This window comes from Sarcophilus harrisii, chromosome 3 (assembly GCF_902635505.1).
Source record: "Sarcophilus harrisii chromosome 3, mSarHar1.11, whole genome shotgun sequence".
Classification (NCBI taxonomy): domain Eukaryota; kingdom Metazoa; phylum Chordata; class Mammalia; order Dasyuromorphia; family Dasyuridae; genus Sarcophilus; species Sarcophilus harrisii.
Window position 1 is genome coordinate 216,650,354 of NC_045428.1, and position 14,693 is coordinate 216,665,046.

Sequence of the window (14,693 nt, forward strand, 5' to 3'; positions counted from 1 at the left end):
AGCCAACTTCATTAGAGATACATAATTGTTAGTAAATCAAATGAAGAAAGACATTCAGAATACATGTTCTACCTATTGGAGACAACCTTCTCATAAGGTTCATTCTAAAATTAGGTTTTTCTCCCATGTGGCATTGTTGAATTGACTAAGACCTTTTAAGTTAGTTAAAACTTATTAAGCTAAGCTTAGAAGAAATGAATGTGGATAAGGAAATATCTACCTAGCCTTTCTCACTTTGTTGGGCCTTGCTTTATTGCCCTCCTAAAAAGTACCTTAAATAGCATCAAGTTAGTGTTCAGCTGATTGACTTTGATGAAAAAGTCATGTTTGGTTTTCTTAAATCCTATATTATTTTTGGTAGAGGAAATGGCAAATAACTTCCTGGAAAGAGATCTTGAGGTTAATATTGCATTAAACTGGAGAGGTCATTTGGTTCAAATCTGCCATCATTTTCCTTACTGAAATCAATGAGGCACAGAAAGCTTAATTACAACAGTTCGCTAAACATGGAGTAGAGATTCCAGGAATTCAGACTAATACAGTGCTGTTCATAGTACATCACCATATATGCTGCTACTATAAACTTGAGTGTCTAATATTCACAACTCAATGGGAGGTTGCTGTGGGCTGTTGCTAATGCAGTAATTTTCAGAGGTTTACACACCAAATTATTCTTATTTTTAGAAAATGACAATGAGACTGCAACAACCTCACACAGAGCACAGGAAAAGAAGTTTACAGGATGGATTCCCTCTTTTTTGGGGTAAGATCAATTTTGTAGTTTAACAACAAGAATTGAACAAAATGGTTTAGCCTCTACATGGTTTAAACTGTTAGCTACCATGTTTCCATCTTTTTTATTCTCAGGGTCCTTTTAGCTATGTCCTATGGTTCTCTTCCATTTTAGTTGTTCTCATCTAGTGTGAGTACAATGAGTTCTGAGCATGGGCACTTGAGAGGACCTAGGTTTAAATCCTTTTTCTCCCACTTTCAACAGTTTGCGCACATTTGAAGGGCTTTGATCTTCACTTGGTCTCAATTTGTACTTGTTAATTAAATATCAGGAAATGGGATTAGAGTGACACAAAACTTATCAAATTATGTCCTTAGCAGATACATTTGTGTGTTGGATTCAATCATCAGAAACTACTTGGGACATTTTTACAGTTCTATCCAACTGTGGGATCAGTATGTAACAGACCACTACAGTGGAAAAGGAAATTTTCTATTCATGTCCAAAAAATGAAAGTTCTTAAGGTATATGTGATGTTACGAAAAACCTTTCTATAAAGTCATTTTGGGAATGACATTATAGAATTTTCCTCCTTCCTTCAAACCCTCAAGAATAATAGAATAAAATTGACGTGTTTATATTCAATCATAATTAGTTCTTTCTCAGTGTAGAGATAATATTTTCCAGCCTACATTTTTCAGAATATTCTTGGATCATTGTATTACTGATAAAAGGAAAGGCACATTGTGAATAATTTGTACTTTTCGCTTTGCATGAGTTCGTGTAGATCTTTTCAGGTTTTCCAAAAATTATAGATCATAGCTTAATGATTTTCCTGTTGGAGAATGACTCTTTTAATTTTTCTTTTAATTCACCCAGGTGTTTATGTATTTAAAAAATGAGGCCTTCATCAGAGAATCTTGCTTCAAAACTCTTTTCTTTTTTTTAATAGCAGCAACTTATTTCCAAAATAGATGCAAACATAGTTTTCAACATTCAATACCTTGTGCTCAAATTTTTTTCTCCCTCCCTTGCCTCTATCCCTTACCCCTATTCCTTATCCTAGACAGCAAGTAATCTATATGTTAAATATGTACAATCATTCTATACGTATTATCACAATTATACGGCCAAACAAGAAAAATCAGATCAGAAAAAAAAAAACACTGAAAAAGAAAACAAAGCACAACAGACAACCAAAAAAATGAAAATACTATGCAAAGGTGCAGTTCCATTCAGTCCTGACATCCTCTTGAAAAGTCACATTCATCAGAATTATCACATAATTTTGTTGTTCTTGTGTACAATGTACTCTTGGTTCAACTCACTTCACTTAGCTTCAATTCATGTGAGTTTCTCCTGCAATTACTGAAATCTTCTGCTCATTATTTCCTTTAAAATAATATTTCTTGACATTTATATACCATAATTTATTCAGCCACTCCTCAACTTTTAGGCATCCACTCAGTTTCTAGTTCCTTGCAATTGCAAATAAAACTGCTACATTTTTCCACATATGGGTCCTTTTCCCTTTGTTATGATCTTTTTGGGGTATGGGCCCAGTAGAGACACACTGCCGGATCAAAGAGTATTCATGTTTTGATAGACCTTTGGGCTTAGTTCCATACTAAACTCCAGAATGATTGGATCAGTTCACAACTCTATCAAGCATGTACTAGTGTCTCAGTTTTCCCACATGCCCTACAATAATATTATGTTTCATTGTTATCTTAGTCAACCTGAGAAGTGTGTAGTGGGGTCACTAAGTTGTCTTAATTTGCATTTTTCTGATCACTAGTGATTTAGAGAATTTTTTTCATACGACAAGAATAGTGTTAATTTCTTCATTTCTAAATTGCCTTTTCTTTTTTTTTTTTTGACCATTTCTTAATTGGAGCCCATGTAATTTTTAAGTAATGATTTTCATCCAAAAGGTTTGTATTGCCATTTGTTAGTGTTCAATTCTACTTTTAAAGGAATTCTTCTTTTCAGTGAATTTCTGTTTTATCTTTTTTTTTCCATTTGGCTAATTCTGCCTTTCAATACAACCTGCTGCTTTTCAGAGTTTTATACATTTTTTTTTTTTTTTTTTACCATTTGACCTGTTCTGTTTTTAAGGAGTTATTTGCTTCAGCTTTTTTTTCTTCCTTCTTTAACAAATTGTGGGTTCCTTTTTCCCATTTTTAGCATCCTCATTTCAAGAAAACTGTTAAGTCAATAGAAATGGTTGAAATCCAAAAAGCTATTTTGATTAAAATAATTCCCTATCTCAATATTTACAGCAAAATTATCTAAGTGTCTCAAAAGTTCTATATAATTTTCTTTTGTCATTGATATTTCTCACAATATATATTTTTATTAAAGCTTTTTATTTTCAAAACATATGCAAGGATAATTTTCAACATTCACCCATGCAAAGACGTTGTGTTCCAAATTTTTTCCCTCCCTTCCCCCCATGTCCTCCATTAGATGGAAAGTAATCCACTATATGTTAAACATGTACAGCTCTTCTATACATATTTCCACAATTATCGAGTTGAAAAAGAAATAACAGATCAAAAAAGAAGAAAATGAATAAGATAATAAAATGAAAGCAAACAATAATAAAAGAGTTAAAAATACTATGTTGTGGTCCACACAGTTCCCACAGTCCTCTCTCTGGATGTATCAGTTGTAATTTTTAAGGAATTATTTTCCCATTTGGCCAATTTTTCATTTAATGACATTTTTCTCTTCCTGACCTTTTTGTATTACTCCTAGCATCACTCTCCTTTTCTTCCCAATTTTTCCTCTACATCTCTTATATGATTTCCAAAAGCTATTTTGAGCTCTTTCCCAGGCTGAGGCTGTACTGTCTTAGACAGTGCCACATCCTGTCCCACCCCAAAGTGACTGACCCCTCCTGCTACCTTCTAAGCTCTGTTTGCTTGGAAAATTATTTCACTGCATCTTTGTAGGGAGTCTATTGCTCAAAAATATTTTTGAGTGATTATTGAAAAGTATTTGGACACTGTGGGGGGGATGCTTTGGGGAAATCTCTGCCTTTGCTTAGTCAGTGGGGCTCTGCCTCCACACACATTTGTAGTAAGTAAATTTATTCAATTCTAACACATAATCTGACTTGATTTCTACTAAGCCTCCTTAACTGTTTATTAACATAGCTCCTCTTTCTTCACCTTGGATTTCAGAACTCTTCGAAAGAGAATCAGAAAGGGGACAAAAGAGATAAAAAAGACACCAAAGGTAAACTTTCGTCATGGCTAATTTGTCCTGTAGCTTTAACTACAAAGGCCAAGGGTAATGTCAGATGTGGGAGTTGGAGCAAAGGACTGCTTGGGTCCACATCAGGTCTAACATCTTAGGCCTCTCAAATAATATGGTATAGAAAAGTTGTTCTATGTTTGTGTGACATTAGTCAACTTTTTGCGGTATTATTGTTTCTTCTTTTCTCAATGTTTCCTGTTGCTTTTGCACCAAGGATTTTCTTCCCTGGATAAAGGAGAATGAAGTGAATTGGATCAATAACATTAGAAAATTTAATTTTTTTTTGGCCTCTCCCAAGTTTTGTCATTGAGTTCTTGTCATGCTTTCCTGTGGTCACTCTTAATCTTTGTTTGTGTATCAACAGCTCCCTGCAGAGTCCCTAACCCATTATGGATACTTCCTTAATACTTGTTTGTTGCTGGATTTAGGCTTTTAACTACTGGGTCTCTTTCTTGACTTTGCAGTTGCCAAGTAATTATAGCTTCTGTGGTACATCTCAGGCACAAATTTCAGAGGAGATGGACAAAAATACTATGAGTTGGAATTAAGAAATATATAGCAATTATTTTCAAAGGCCTTTCCCAATATGATCACTTAATAGTCCACAGAATTCATGAAATTTCAGGTCTGAATTAGAATCTACTCTTCTTGGTTTGGCAGTTTATCTTTATTGTCTAACACAGAAACACTATGTTGGCATTTCTTTAAAAAATGAAATTGCAAAGGAAGCTAAACAATGAAAGAGTACTGTGGAATGTGAGGCTCGAAGCAAAAGATCTTTATGGTCTATTCTGCTTCTGATATTTTATAATTTACAAATTTTATTATGTTCTAATTTTTGAAATTATATTCTCATTTTGTTTTACTGGCAGGATCAAGAAAATTTTCCAAAATGTCAACTAGAAACATCACACTATATGATAAAAAGAGTTTGACAGTTCAAATGCTAAAACAGATATAAAATCTTAGAGGATACTAGACTGAAAAAATGCATGATTGAATCAATATGAATGTTTGTGAAATACCACTTAAATCACTAATGTATTTCTTGTAAGAGCCACATCTGGCTATAACATTATAGAGGTTCTCCATGATGAGCTTCTCAGGGCACAGTCTCCTTCCTTTGACTTGGTAGTTTCCAGAAACTTTCCAGTATTAGCCTACCAACAATAATAGATTGGAGCTTAGAAGATGTGAATAATTAGTTCTACTCCTTTGGGATAGAATATCATTCCAATCAATTACCACTTGATAGCTGGACATTCTTCATGGACACCAAGAAATTATTGAAGATAAGCTTCAATAGGGAATTTCTTGTTAATACCATTAAATTACAAGAGGCTTTCAGTAATTTAGGTTACAAAAAGTTTTAGATGGAAAAATATATCTAGATAAGCAGACAATACAATATCTATGTGTGTATGTGTGTGTGTTTACAGAAAAATATAAAAATATTTATAACTACCAACATAAATATGTTTATATCTAACTACTGTATAACAAGCCCTACTTCCCCAAGCTTATATCTTCTCCTCTCTCACTAAACCCCTCCAAAGTCAATGAGTCTTTCCCAATAATTCCATTTCTTTTTTAAAAAATCAAAATTTAAAGTTTTTTCTTTGATCTTTATAATGAGCTATCATTATCTAATCCTAATGTTTACTTCACAGATGAGTAATGATGCACGGTGCTATCTTTTTATAATCACACTATGACAATTGAGACAAAAAAGTGGCACTCAGAACTTCAGTTCAGAAGAACAACTTCAGTGTTGAATGAAACCAGAAGTTTTCAAAGCTTGAATATAGATAGGCTATTTCCAGAATTGTCCTTTATTAGAGAGCCTCAAAGTTCCAGGCAGTGGACCATATTTTAAATATATTGATCAAACTGATTTAAAAATTTGCTAGTTAAGAATGAAAAAAATATATTTAGATTTTTTTCAATAGCAATTACCTTTGGGTTTGTTCTTTTAGGAAATATATCTCACGAATAAGAAATGCTATTTCCAAGTTTAAGTCATCATATAAGGAATCTTCACAATCTTCTTATGTTTTGGGGAGTTTTTGATTTAGCTTTTTGGAGAGCTACAGAATTATAAAAATATCTTCCCTTTTGGCATCACTACATAGCTAATCCTCTATCTATCCTGCTATTTAAAATAGAGCCTATAGTTGGTAGGTGGGAAATGATCTAGAGATTCAGTCTAATCTTTGAAAAGACAAATTAGGAAGGGCACTGTTAATAATCTGTTAATAATAATAATTCTAATTCGGGTAAATTTTGAGTGGGTCTCAACAAAATGTAAATATAGTGGCTAAAAGATCTTCATCTTTTGCTATGATTTACCATAGGAGCTTTACCATAATTTGGTTCATGATAATAGATTTTTCTCAAAATGGAAAGGCTGTATTTAAAGAGTTCCAGAGAATATGCCATTTCCCCTTGCTACTGAAAGTACCCTTTAGAAAGGAGTTGGGAAATTTGAGTTTAAGCCATTTATTCAGTATATGAGTGAACATCCATAAAAGATCAAAACTGATTGTCACATAGGGCTTCTTGGTTAAGTCTCCTGACTTTGCCACTTGTTATATAGGGCAGGTTAACTCTTTCAAATTATTATCACATAAAATATGGGAAATCCAGAGTATCCCATTTCTTTCCCCTCCAACTTAAATATGAATAGCACTTAATTAACATTGAGGGTTGTAATTAGGTGTAATTAGGTCATTCAAATTAGGTTTCTTTACTACTGATTAATTGCAAAAACTCATTCTGTAGAAGAGAAATGATTAGTGATTTCTGGAATCATTTTGCTCCTGTAGCTTTAAAAGATGAGAGCTTTTCCATGCCATAAATGAGTAAGTCTATCCTATATGTACACATTTTCTTCTCCTACTAATTCATCTTTCCAATTAATTGTCGTTATTGTTGTACATCCCATCAAGAGTTCCCTGATAACTTGTTAACCTAGGATATTCTTCCTGATGGAAATGTTGACTTCATCCAAATATGATGATAAAGAAATTTTAATTTTTGAAATTTAAGAAATCGTTTCTGACTGAAATTGAAAAGAACTCTTTCAATTTTCTTTCTAAAGCATTTGGATGTCAAAAATAGAACGTATCAGAAGATGCAAAAGGAGATTACAAAGCTCAAAGGAGACCCAGAAAGAGACAACGAAAATTAGAAGAGTTTTGCATACAGCAGTTCTAGAACATCCTATTTTAATAGGAATATTTATTCAAATTTGTTGTGATTGTTATTTAGTTTCCAATAAAATTTCGATATATTTTCCCCACAGCTCTTTAGTGTGCCTTTTATTTTATTGTATTCTTATCTGAAAATGATGCAGTTCATATTTCTGACTTTGGGGGGTTTATGCCCTAATATATGGTCAGTTTTTATATAGGTGTCATGTACTATTGAGAAAACGGTAGTAATGGTTTGGAGAAAAATTCAACAACTTGACAACTCCTTATAAAATATATTTAGTGAAATGAAAAACTATTCAGAAGTAAGCAACTTCTAAAACATAAATTTGATGAAATGGATAAAGAAAACTCCATAAAAATATATTTGGCAAAATGGAAAAAAAAATGTACCACTTCACAACTCTCAACTTTGCTGAGAAAACAGGAAAAGATAGTGATGAATGTTGAAGAGAATGTGGGAAAACTGGGACACTAATGCATTGTTGGTAGGTTTGTGAAAAGATGTATTCTGGAGAGTAATTTCAAAAAAATGCCCAAAGGGAAATTGTGCAAGCCCTTGGATTCAGTAGTGAATTTACTGGGTCTGTTTGCAAAAGAGGTCAACAAAGAGGCAAAAGGACACATGTGTAAAAATGTTTGTAACAGTCCTTTTTGTAGTGGTAAGAACTTAAACATTGTGTGTATGCTCCTCAGTTGAGGAAAAGTTGAATAAGCTATGGTATATGAATGTATTGGGATATTATTGTTCGCTAAGAAATGATGATGGAGGGGGGACCATTCTGGGAAGATAGCAGAGTAGGTTAATTTCAAATTCTCCAAATTTCCTGGATCCACAAAGAGAACAACTTTTCACTTCAAGATGGACATAGACTAGTGAAAAATTAAGATGACTTGAGGCAGAACAGGGTTTCTCCAGTTATAACCTGATAAATCTGAAAAAAAGATCCCTGGCCAGAATTAACCAGTGTGAGGAGCAGATAGTTCATAGCTAGAACAGAGAATATTCAAGTGGGGTGCCCTAGGGCTAGCTGCCTTTGGCTGGAACCTCAGCAGGACCCAAAGAAACTTTCATTTATCAGATGACTTGTAAAGTTTAACTTTGAGTACAGCCTAGTGAGGGAACTTCAAATGATAGGGAATACAGGCCTGGCTGGTGGGGTTGCAGGGACAAGCCCCAAGGTGAGAAGAAACCAGCACACCTGTGAGTGCAGGTGCTTTCAGCAGGCAGGGATGGTGCTGGATGCAGGCACTTGTTGAAGGATGGAGCTCTTAGTTTGGGGTTCTAGGTTGGACAGTAGAGCTCAAGTTCAGTTAAATGCATCATATCCCCACCACGCAATTAGAGTTCCTTAGGCTTATAACTTATTTAAACAAGAATAAACTTGCAAAAAACAACCCCACCATAGTAATGTATTATGGGAACAGGGAAGACCGGGGTTCATCTTCAGAGGATAACAGTGAAATAAAAAAAAAAAAAACTTTCAACCCAAAGAGTAATACAAAATGGCTCCAAGCCCAAAGAGAATTTACAAAAGAACTCAAAGAATTTAAAAATCTAATGAAAGACATTGAGGAAAATATTAAAAACTAAAAAGAAAAAAAATGAAAAAGTTAAACTAGAAAAGGAGATAGAATCTCAACACATAAAAATAACTTGGATAAGGAGAATCCAGTAAGGGTATGAGAAATCAAGAAGCAACCAAACAGATTTTAGAGAATGATAAAAGTAGGTCAGAATGTGAAACACCTTATGAGAGAGTATTATACCTGGGGAACAGATCAAGAGAAACTGAACTACCTGAAAACTGTGACCAAAAAAGACTTTAAAAAAAGACTGTTTTGTACCATCCCTGATATACTGCTGGGTGCATGATAATGTAATTTCTTGCTTTATTTTTCTATTCCTTTTCTGTTTTTCTCTTTCCTTATTCTGTATTTTTTTAATTTTTAAAGAAATGAACAGCCTGATTTCAGAAAGGCTGTCTGCCTTAATCTTTGGCCAATGACTGGGTCAGCTTTGCACCTCTAATGACTGTACAATCTGCACCTGTGTCTACCAACCTTTCCAATGGTATGCCATTTATATAGATAGCATAGGACCATCAACTGTAACCGCTGCAGTCTTGAATATTCCTGGATTCTGTTGTTGGGAGTCAAAATCTGGGCAAATATTGCCAGATTGCCTATTAGGAGTCTGTATCAGCAAACCTGATGCTACTACTTTTCCTGGGTGATAAGTCATACATTGTCTACCTGTATTAGTCACTGGGATATTAGCTACACATTCTCCAGTTTTTCAAAGCAGTGTATGGATGAACATTGTTTTGTAAGTGCTCTCAGGAGGCAAAATGGTGAAGCCTGTTGTGCCTGAAGGTAAAGAATCCATTAACCATTGCCTTATCAATTCCACCGAGTTAACCCCTTGTTGTAAGAATTCTTGCCTCAAGGATTTTTCTCCAGAGTTCTGGCCTATTACACCTACCTGAGTAGATATGCATTTACTCTGAAACCTATGGTCTTAAAGAGTTAACTGATACACTAAAAAGTCAGAGTCACCAAGAACAAGATCTAAACCCGTCTTCCTGACTCAAAGTTCAATGCATCCATACACACATGTACATGCATGCATACCCAAAGACACTCAGAATAAAGCCTCCCTAAATTAGAAATTATTTATTTCTTCCCTTAGGTTATCCCGTTCTAGTTTACTCTAAATGACCAGGATGCTGAGTTCACAAATGTTGCTGGTTGTCAGATTCCCTGTCTGTCGGGTCTGTGAGATTAATGAGTAACAATAATGAGGTGCTTAAAGTTGACACAGATGCAGAACAAAATTAGGTATTCATGATTTGGCCTGGTGATAGTTCAGTACTAAAAACACATTTCCTGAAGGTTCCTTCCTCCCTTTCTTGCTCTTCTGCAACCCCACTCCCCCAGATTGAACCTGAGCACAAGTTAGAACCAGACAACATCTCTAAACCATACAAATAGCACAGTAGTGACATGAAACACAGGCCCCTCTCACTTTTCCCTGTAAATATACCTTCTTGTACTTTGTGACACTTGTCTGGAACCCCAAAATTTTGGAGGTCCCACTTGTATTCTAATACCCAGTCTTCAGTCATTCCAGTTAATCATGGTTTAAACTTTATTTCCGATTGGGTATTGTTATCTTGTTCCATACCTATTACTCCCTAAATCTCTGAATACACATTTCAGAAGATCTATATATGACCCACAGAGGATCCTCTAGCTTGTAGAAATTCGATCCTGATAAAATTACATTAAATTGGGAGATTTTGCCAAGAAATTTTGCATAGAATCAAGAATGGTATTTTCACTTGCCTCCAGAATTTTCAAAGCTCTACTTTGGGTTAGATCTTTTTCATTTTTCTACTATGCAAAATTTTGACATTGTAAATGGAAATTTATCTATACAACTTAAAAATGTGTTGTTTTTTCTTAAACCCTAAACCTGTAGTAAGAATTTTGAGATTCCTTGCATAAAAATTTTAATCACATGATAAGTGAAGATTTGCTATATTTTCAATTTAGTGTAGATAAATGAAGTATTTCAAGAAGACCCCATAGGATAATTCTGCTACTTCAGTCTCTACCTCACTTCCCTTTCCTTAATCCTGATTGCCTCAAAAAAAAAAAAAAAAGTATTATTTCCTGACATTTGACAAATCATTAAAATGTTTATAACCTAATAAGAAATGTTTAGGTTTTCTAAAAAACCTTCTCACATTAGAAGTGATAAGCTGGTATGGAAATGTCAGGTGAATTTAACTCTCAAGGATTACATATCCTAAACAAGTATTGATTATAATCCTACATTAATAATGGTAAGAGATTCATTTAGAAAGTTCTTGAGTCAGAAGGCATGTCTATTTTAAATTTCCTTCTTTAATTTTGCATGTGTGTGTGTAGTTGAAGAACTTCCAGCATCTGTATGTAGTAAAGATAAGGTGAAGAACTTCCAGGAGCTGAACTTCCAAGGACATTTAACTTCCTCTTCTGTATTTTTAGTTTCTCTAGGTCTCTGTGACCTGTGTGGGAGTGTTGAGTGGTTGTGAAGACCGTGTACTTTTAAAATCAGCAGGAGTCTGGAGTTCAGGTTAGGGGAAAATCGTCAGTCTTTATTCTCAGTGAAGAAGGATAGGAGGTGGAAGAGAACTGGCGATAGAATGTGTGCAGCCGAGTCAAAAAGTTAGCTGAATCGGCAGCCACACGACCAGCAGCTCGAAGAAAAAAACCCAGCCCCATCTCTCCCAGCTTCTCTTCCTGTCTCTCTCTGCCTCCACCCACCAAAATGGTCATTTCCTGTACAACACATCAGGACTTGCACAGAGAGTGGGCAGGGACCATTCTTTATCCAACATTGTATATTAATAGAGTATAGTCCAATTACTATTTAGCCTCATGTACTTGGGACCTCAGTGCATCAACTCAAACCTCAGCCCATTACATCTCCCACTTTCTTTTATTTTAGAACACAGGTGGTCATGCCATCCCTGACTCCTCAGGGAGGTCAGAGCCCCCAAGGGGAGGTGATCACAGCCTCCCTAACTTCTCAGGAAAGGCAGTGAAAGCACTAAAAAGGAGATGATCACGCCCTCCCTGACATCTCAGGAAGGGAGATGAAAAGAACCAAAGGGAAGTGGGGGTTGCTAGCGGGTTTCTGGGCTGAAGGGTCTTATTATGCACAAACCCATCATTGTGGGAGGTATTACACAAGCACATAGCAATAACGCAGAGGCTATTAGGGATGATTCTCCCTTCAGTCAGTGCAGGCTGGATGTGGTGTAACAAACATGAATTGTACACGCAAGTAGCAGAATAGCAAACAATATAAATCAACATGGTGTTGGAAAATATCACCAGAAGTCCTAGAAGGAGGGTATGTAAACAACAGTCACACATACACCTTCTTCAGCAGCCAATAGATAGTCCAAAACCAATCTATTGTCCATTGCTTCACATGTCAGGGAATCAAATGATCCCCCTGAGTTTTTGAAGTCCTGTAACAGTCTTATCATTTCTCAGAGAATCCAATGATTCCTGAGGGTTTTCGAGGCCCATGTCTCAGAGAATCCAATGATTCCTGAAGGTTTTGAAGTCCAGCAATCTTTGATGTCTATGAGTCAAACACCATAACTGCCACGCTCTTTCAATGGTGAGCACAATCAGCAACAGAACCACTCGATATTTCTTGGGTCTTCTCTTTTGTTTCAAGGGTCTGCTCCATCTCTCTGCGATGGACAAGACAAATATGGCTCATTGGCACCAATCCGATTCCTTCTCCACCTGTAGAGATACAAGCAAACCCTCTCCCCAAAGCAGTTAGCCTATCTGGTCCTTTCCATTCACCACTTTCTGGGTCTCTGCACATCACCTGGGGATTATATAAAGATAGTGGAGCTGCTTGCACTGGACACTGCCCTTCCGGTGGGTTATAAAACCTGCCTGCGGGAGCCAGTGCATCTTTGTCAAAAATCAAGAAGTTAATAGTATAAAGAGCTAGATTTAGAAGTTCTCTAGGGTTACCTGTGGCTCCCCCTTTCTTTTGTTTTTGGAGGAGAGTCTTAATATGTTTCTCCTCTCTACTATTGCCTGCCCTTGAGGATTAAAAGGTATGCCCGTGGTGTGGAAAATCTTGTACTGTGCACAAAAGTGTGCAAAATGTTTCGAAGTATAAGCAGGACCATTATCTGTTTTTATTGCTTGTGGCACACCCATAATGGCAAATTCTTGTATGTGGAATTCAGTGACCACTTGGCTGTCTCTTTTGCTGCTGGTATTGCAAAAGTGAATCCCGAAAAGGTGTCTACCACAACGTGGATGAAAGACAGGCGACCAAAAGATTTATAATGGGTCACATCCATTTGCCAAATTTCATTGGGTCTCAAACCACAAGGGTCCTTCCCTGGAGGCAGTGTAGGAGCGTGGAAAGGAAGGCAAGCCCTACAGGCTTTTACTATGCTCCTAGCTTCCTCTCTTGTTATTCCAAATTGTAAACTTAAAGCTCCAGCAGCCTCATGATATTAGAATGAGATGCCTGGGCTTCTTGGAACAAAGGGGTATTGACCAACATAGTTAGAAGGCTATCTGCCTTTGAATTGCCATCAAATATGGGACCTGGAAGTCCACTATGAGAATGGACATGTAATATATAGATCTTATCTGGATGCTTTCTCACTTGCTCTTGAAGTTTCTTAAAGAGCTGATATATATTCAAGGCTGCAAATTTTATTTGGGGTGTGGCAATTCTTTGTACCACACCTACTGAATAGGCCGAATCAGATATTATATTTATGTCTCCTGGATAATAAGTAAGAGCTAGAATGATCGCATACAATTCATTCTGCTGCGTGGACTGAAAAAGTGTTCTGACTACTCTATAGTTAGATCATGAGAGTACACAGCACAAATATGTTAGGATGCATCCGTGAAGATAGTAGGTCCTTTAAGAGGAACTTTAGAAACTTTTTCTTCAAGAATCCATCGCCAATTATGTAATAGTCCAGTTATCTTTAACGGAGACCCATGTAAAAAATTTGGAGCCATGGCTAATAAAATTTGCCACCCTGGGATGGTCTCACAACACACATTAATTTGTGTATTGGTATAAAAGGTGTATATCTTGTCAGGTCTTGTCCCAGATAATTATACTGCTCATTTAGTGGTCTTTAATAAAATTCTAGCCACAAGCACTGGGTAAGGTGTAAGGCTTTGTTCTGGTTGTGCCGGGAGGTTCACCCACTCTATCACACTGTCTCCGTGATGAAGGACTGCTGTGGGTGCCTCTTGTGTGGCAAAAACTGATATCTCCAAGGGTTTTTGAGTGACTCTTTCAACCACATTGGATAAAGCCAGTTCAACTTCTCTCAAAGCCTCTTGAGCTTCTTTTGTAAGCTGGCGTGGTGAATTTAAAGCACTGTCTCCCCTTAAAATGTCATATAACGGTTGTAACTGATAGGTAGTCAAACCTAACACTGGTCGCATCCATTGGATATCTCCTATCAATTTCTGAAAATCATTCAATGTGTTTAGCTTTTCTGTTCTTAAGGAGAGTTTTTGAACTGTAAGCACCTTAGGGTATACTTCATATCCTAAATATTGAAAAGGAGCATGTCTTTGAATTTTTTCTGGTGCTATGTATAATTTGTAATTCCTTAGTGTTTCTATGGTCTTTTGTAGACATGCTTCTAACATTTGTTCCTCAGGTGCACATCCCAATATGTCATCCATGTAATGTAATAGCATAACTTTTGGGAATGCTTTTGTTACTGGAGCAAGAGCAGCAGCAACATACATTTGACACATAGTACGGCAGTTTTTCATTCCCTGTGGCAAAGCTGTCCATTCATATCTTTTATAAGGCTCAGCTAAGTTTATGCTGGGCACTGAAAAGGCAAATCTTTTCATATCCTCCTTATCCAGAGGAATAGGATAGAAACAATCCTTAATATCTATGA

At 36.1% G+C, this 14,693-nt stretch overlaps 1 long non-coding RNA gene across 1 annotated transcript; it reads left to right on the forward strand.

Annotated features, from left to right (window-relative positions):
- The first annotated feature begins 656 nt into the window (after positions 1–656).
- Positions 657–7,300, forward strand: LOC111720295. Its single transcript, XR_004232906.1, has 3 exons — positions 657–763; positions 3,922–3,976; positions 7,098–7,300. It is a non-coding gene; the product is annotated as an uncharacterized LOC111720295 (long non-coding RNA).
- The last annotated feature ends 7,393 nt before the right edge of the window (positions 7,301–14,693 follow it).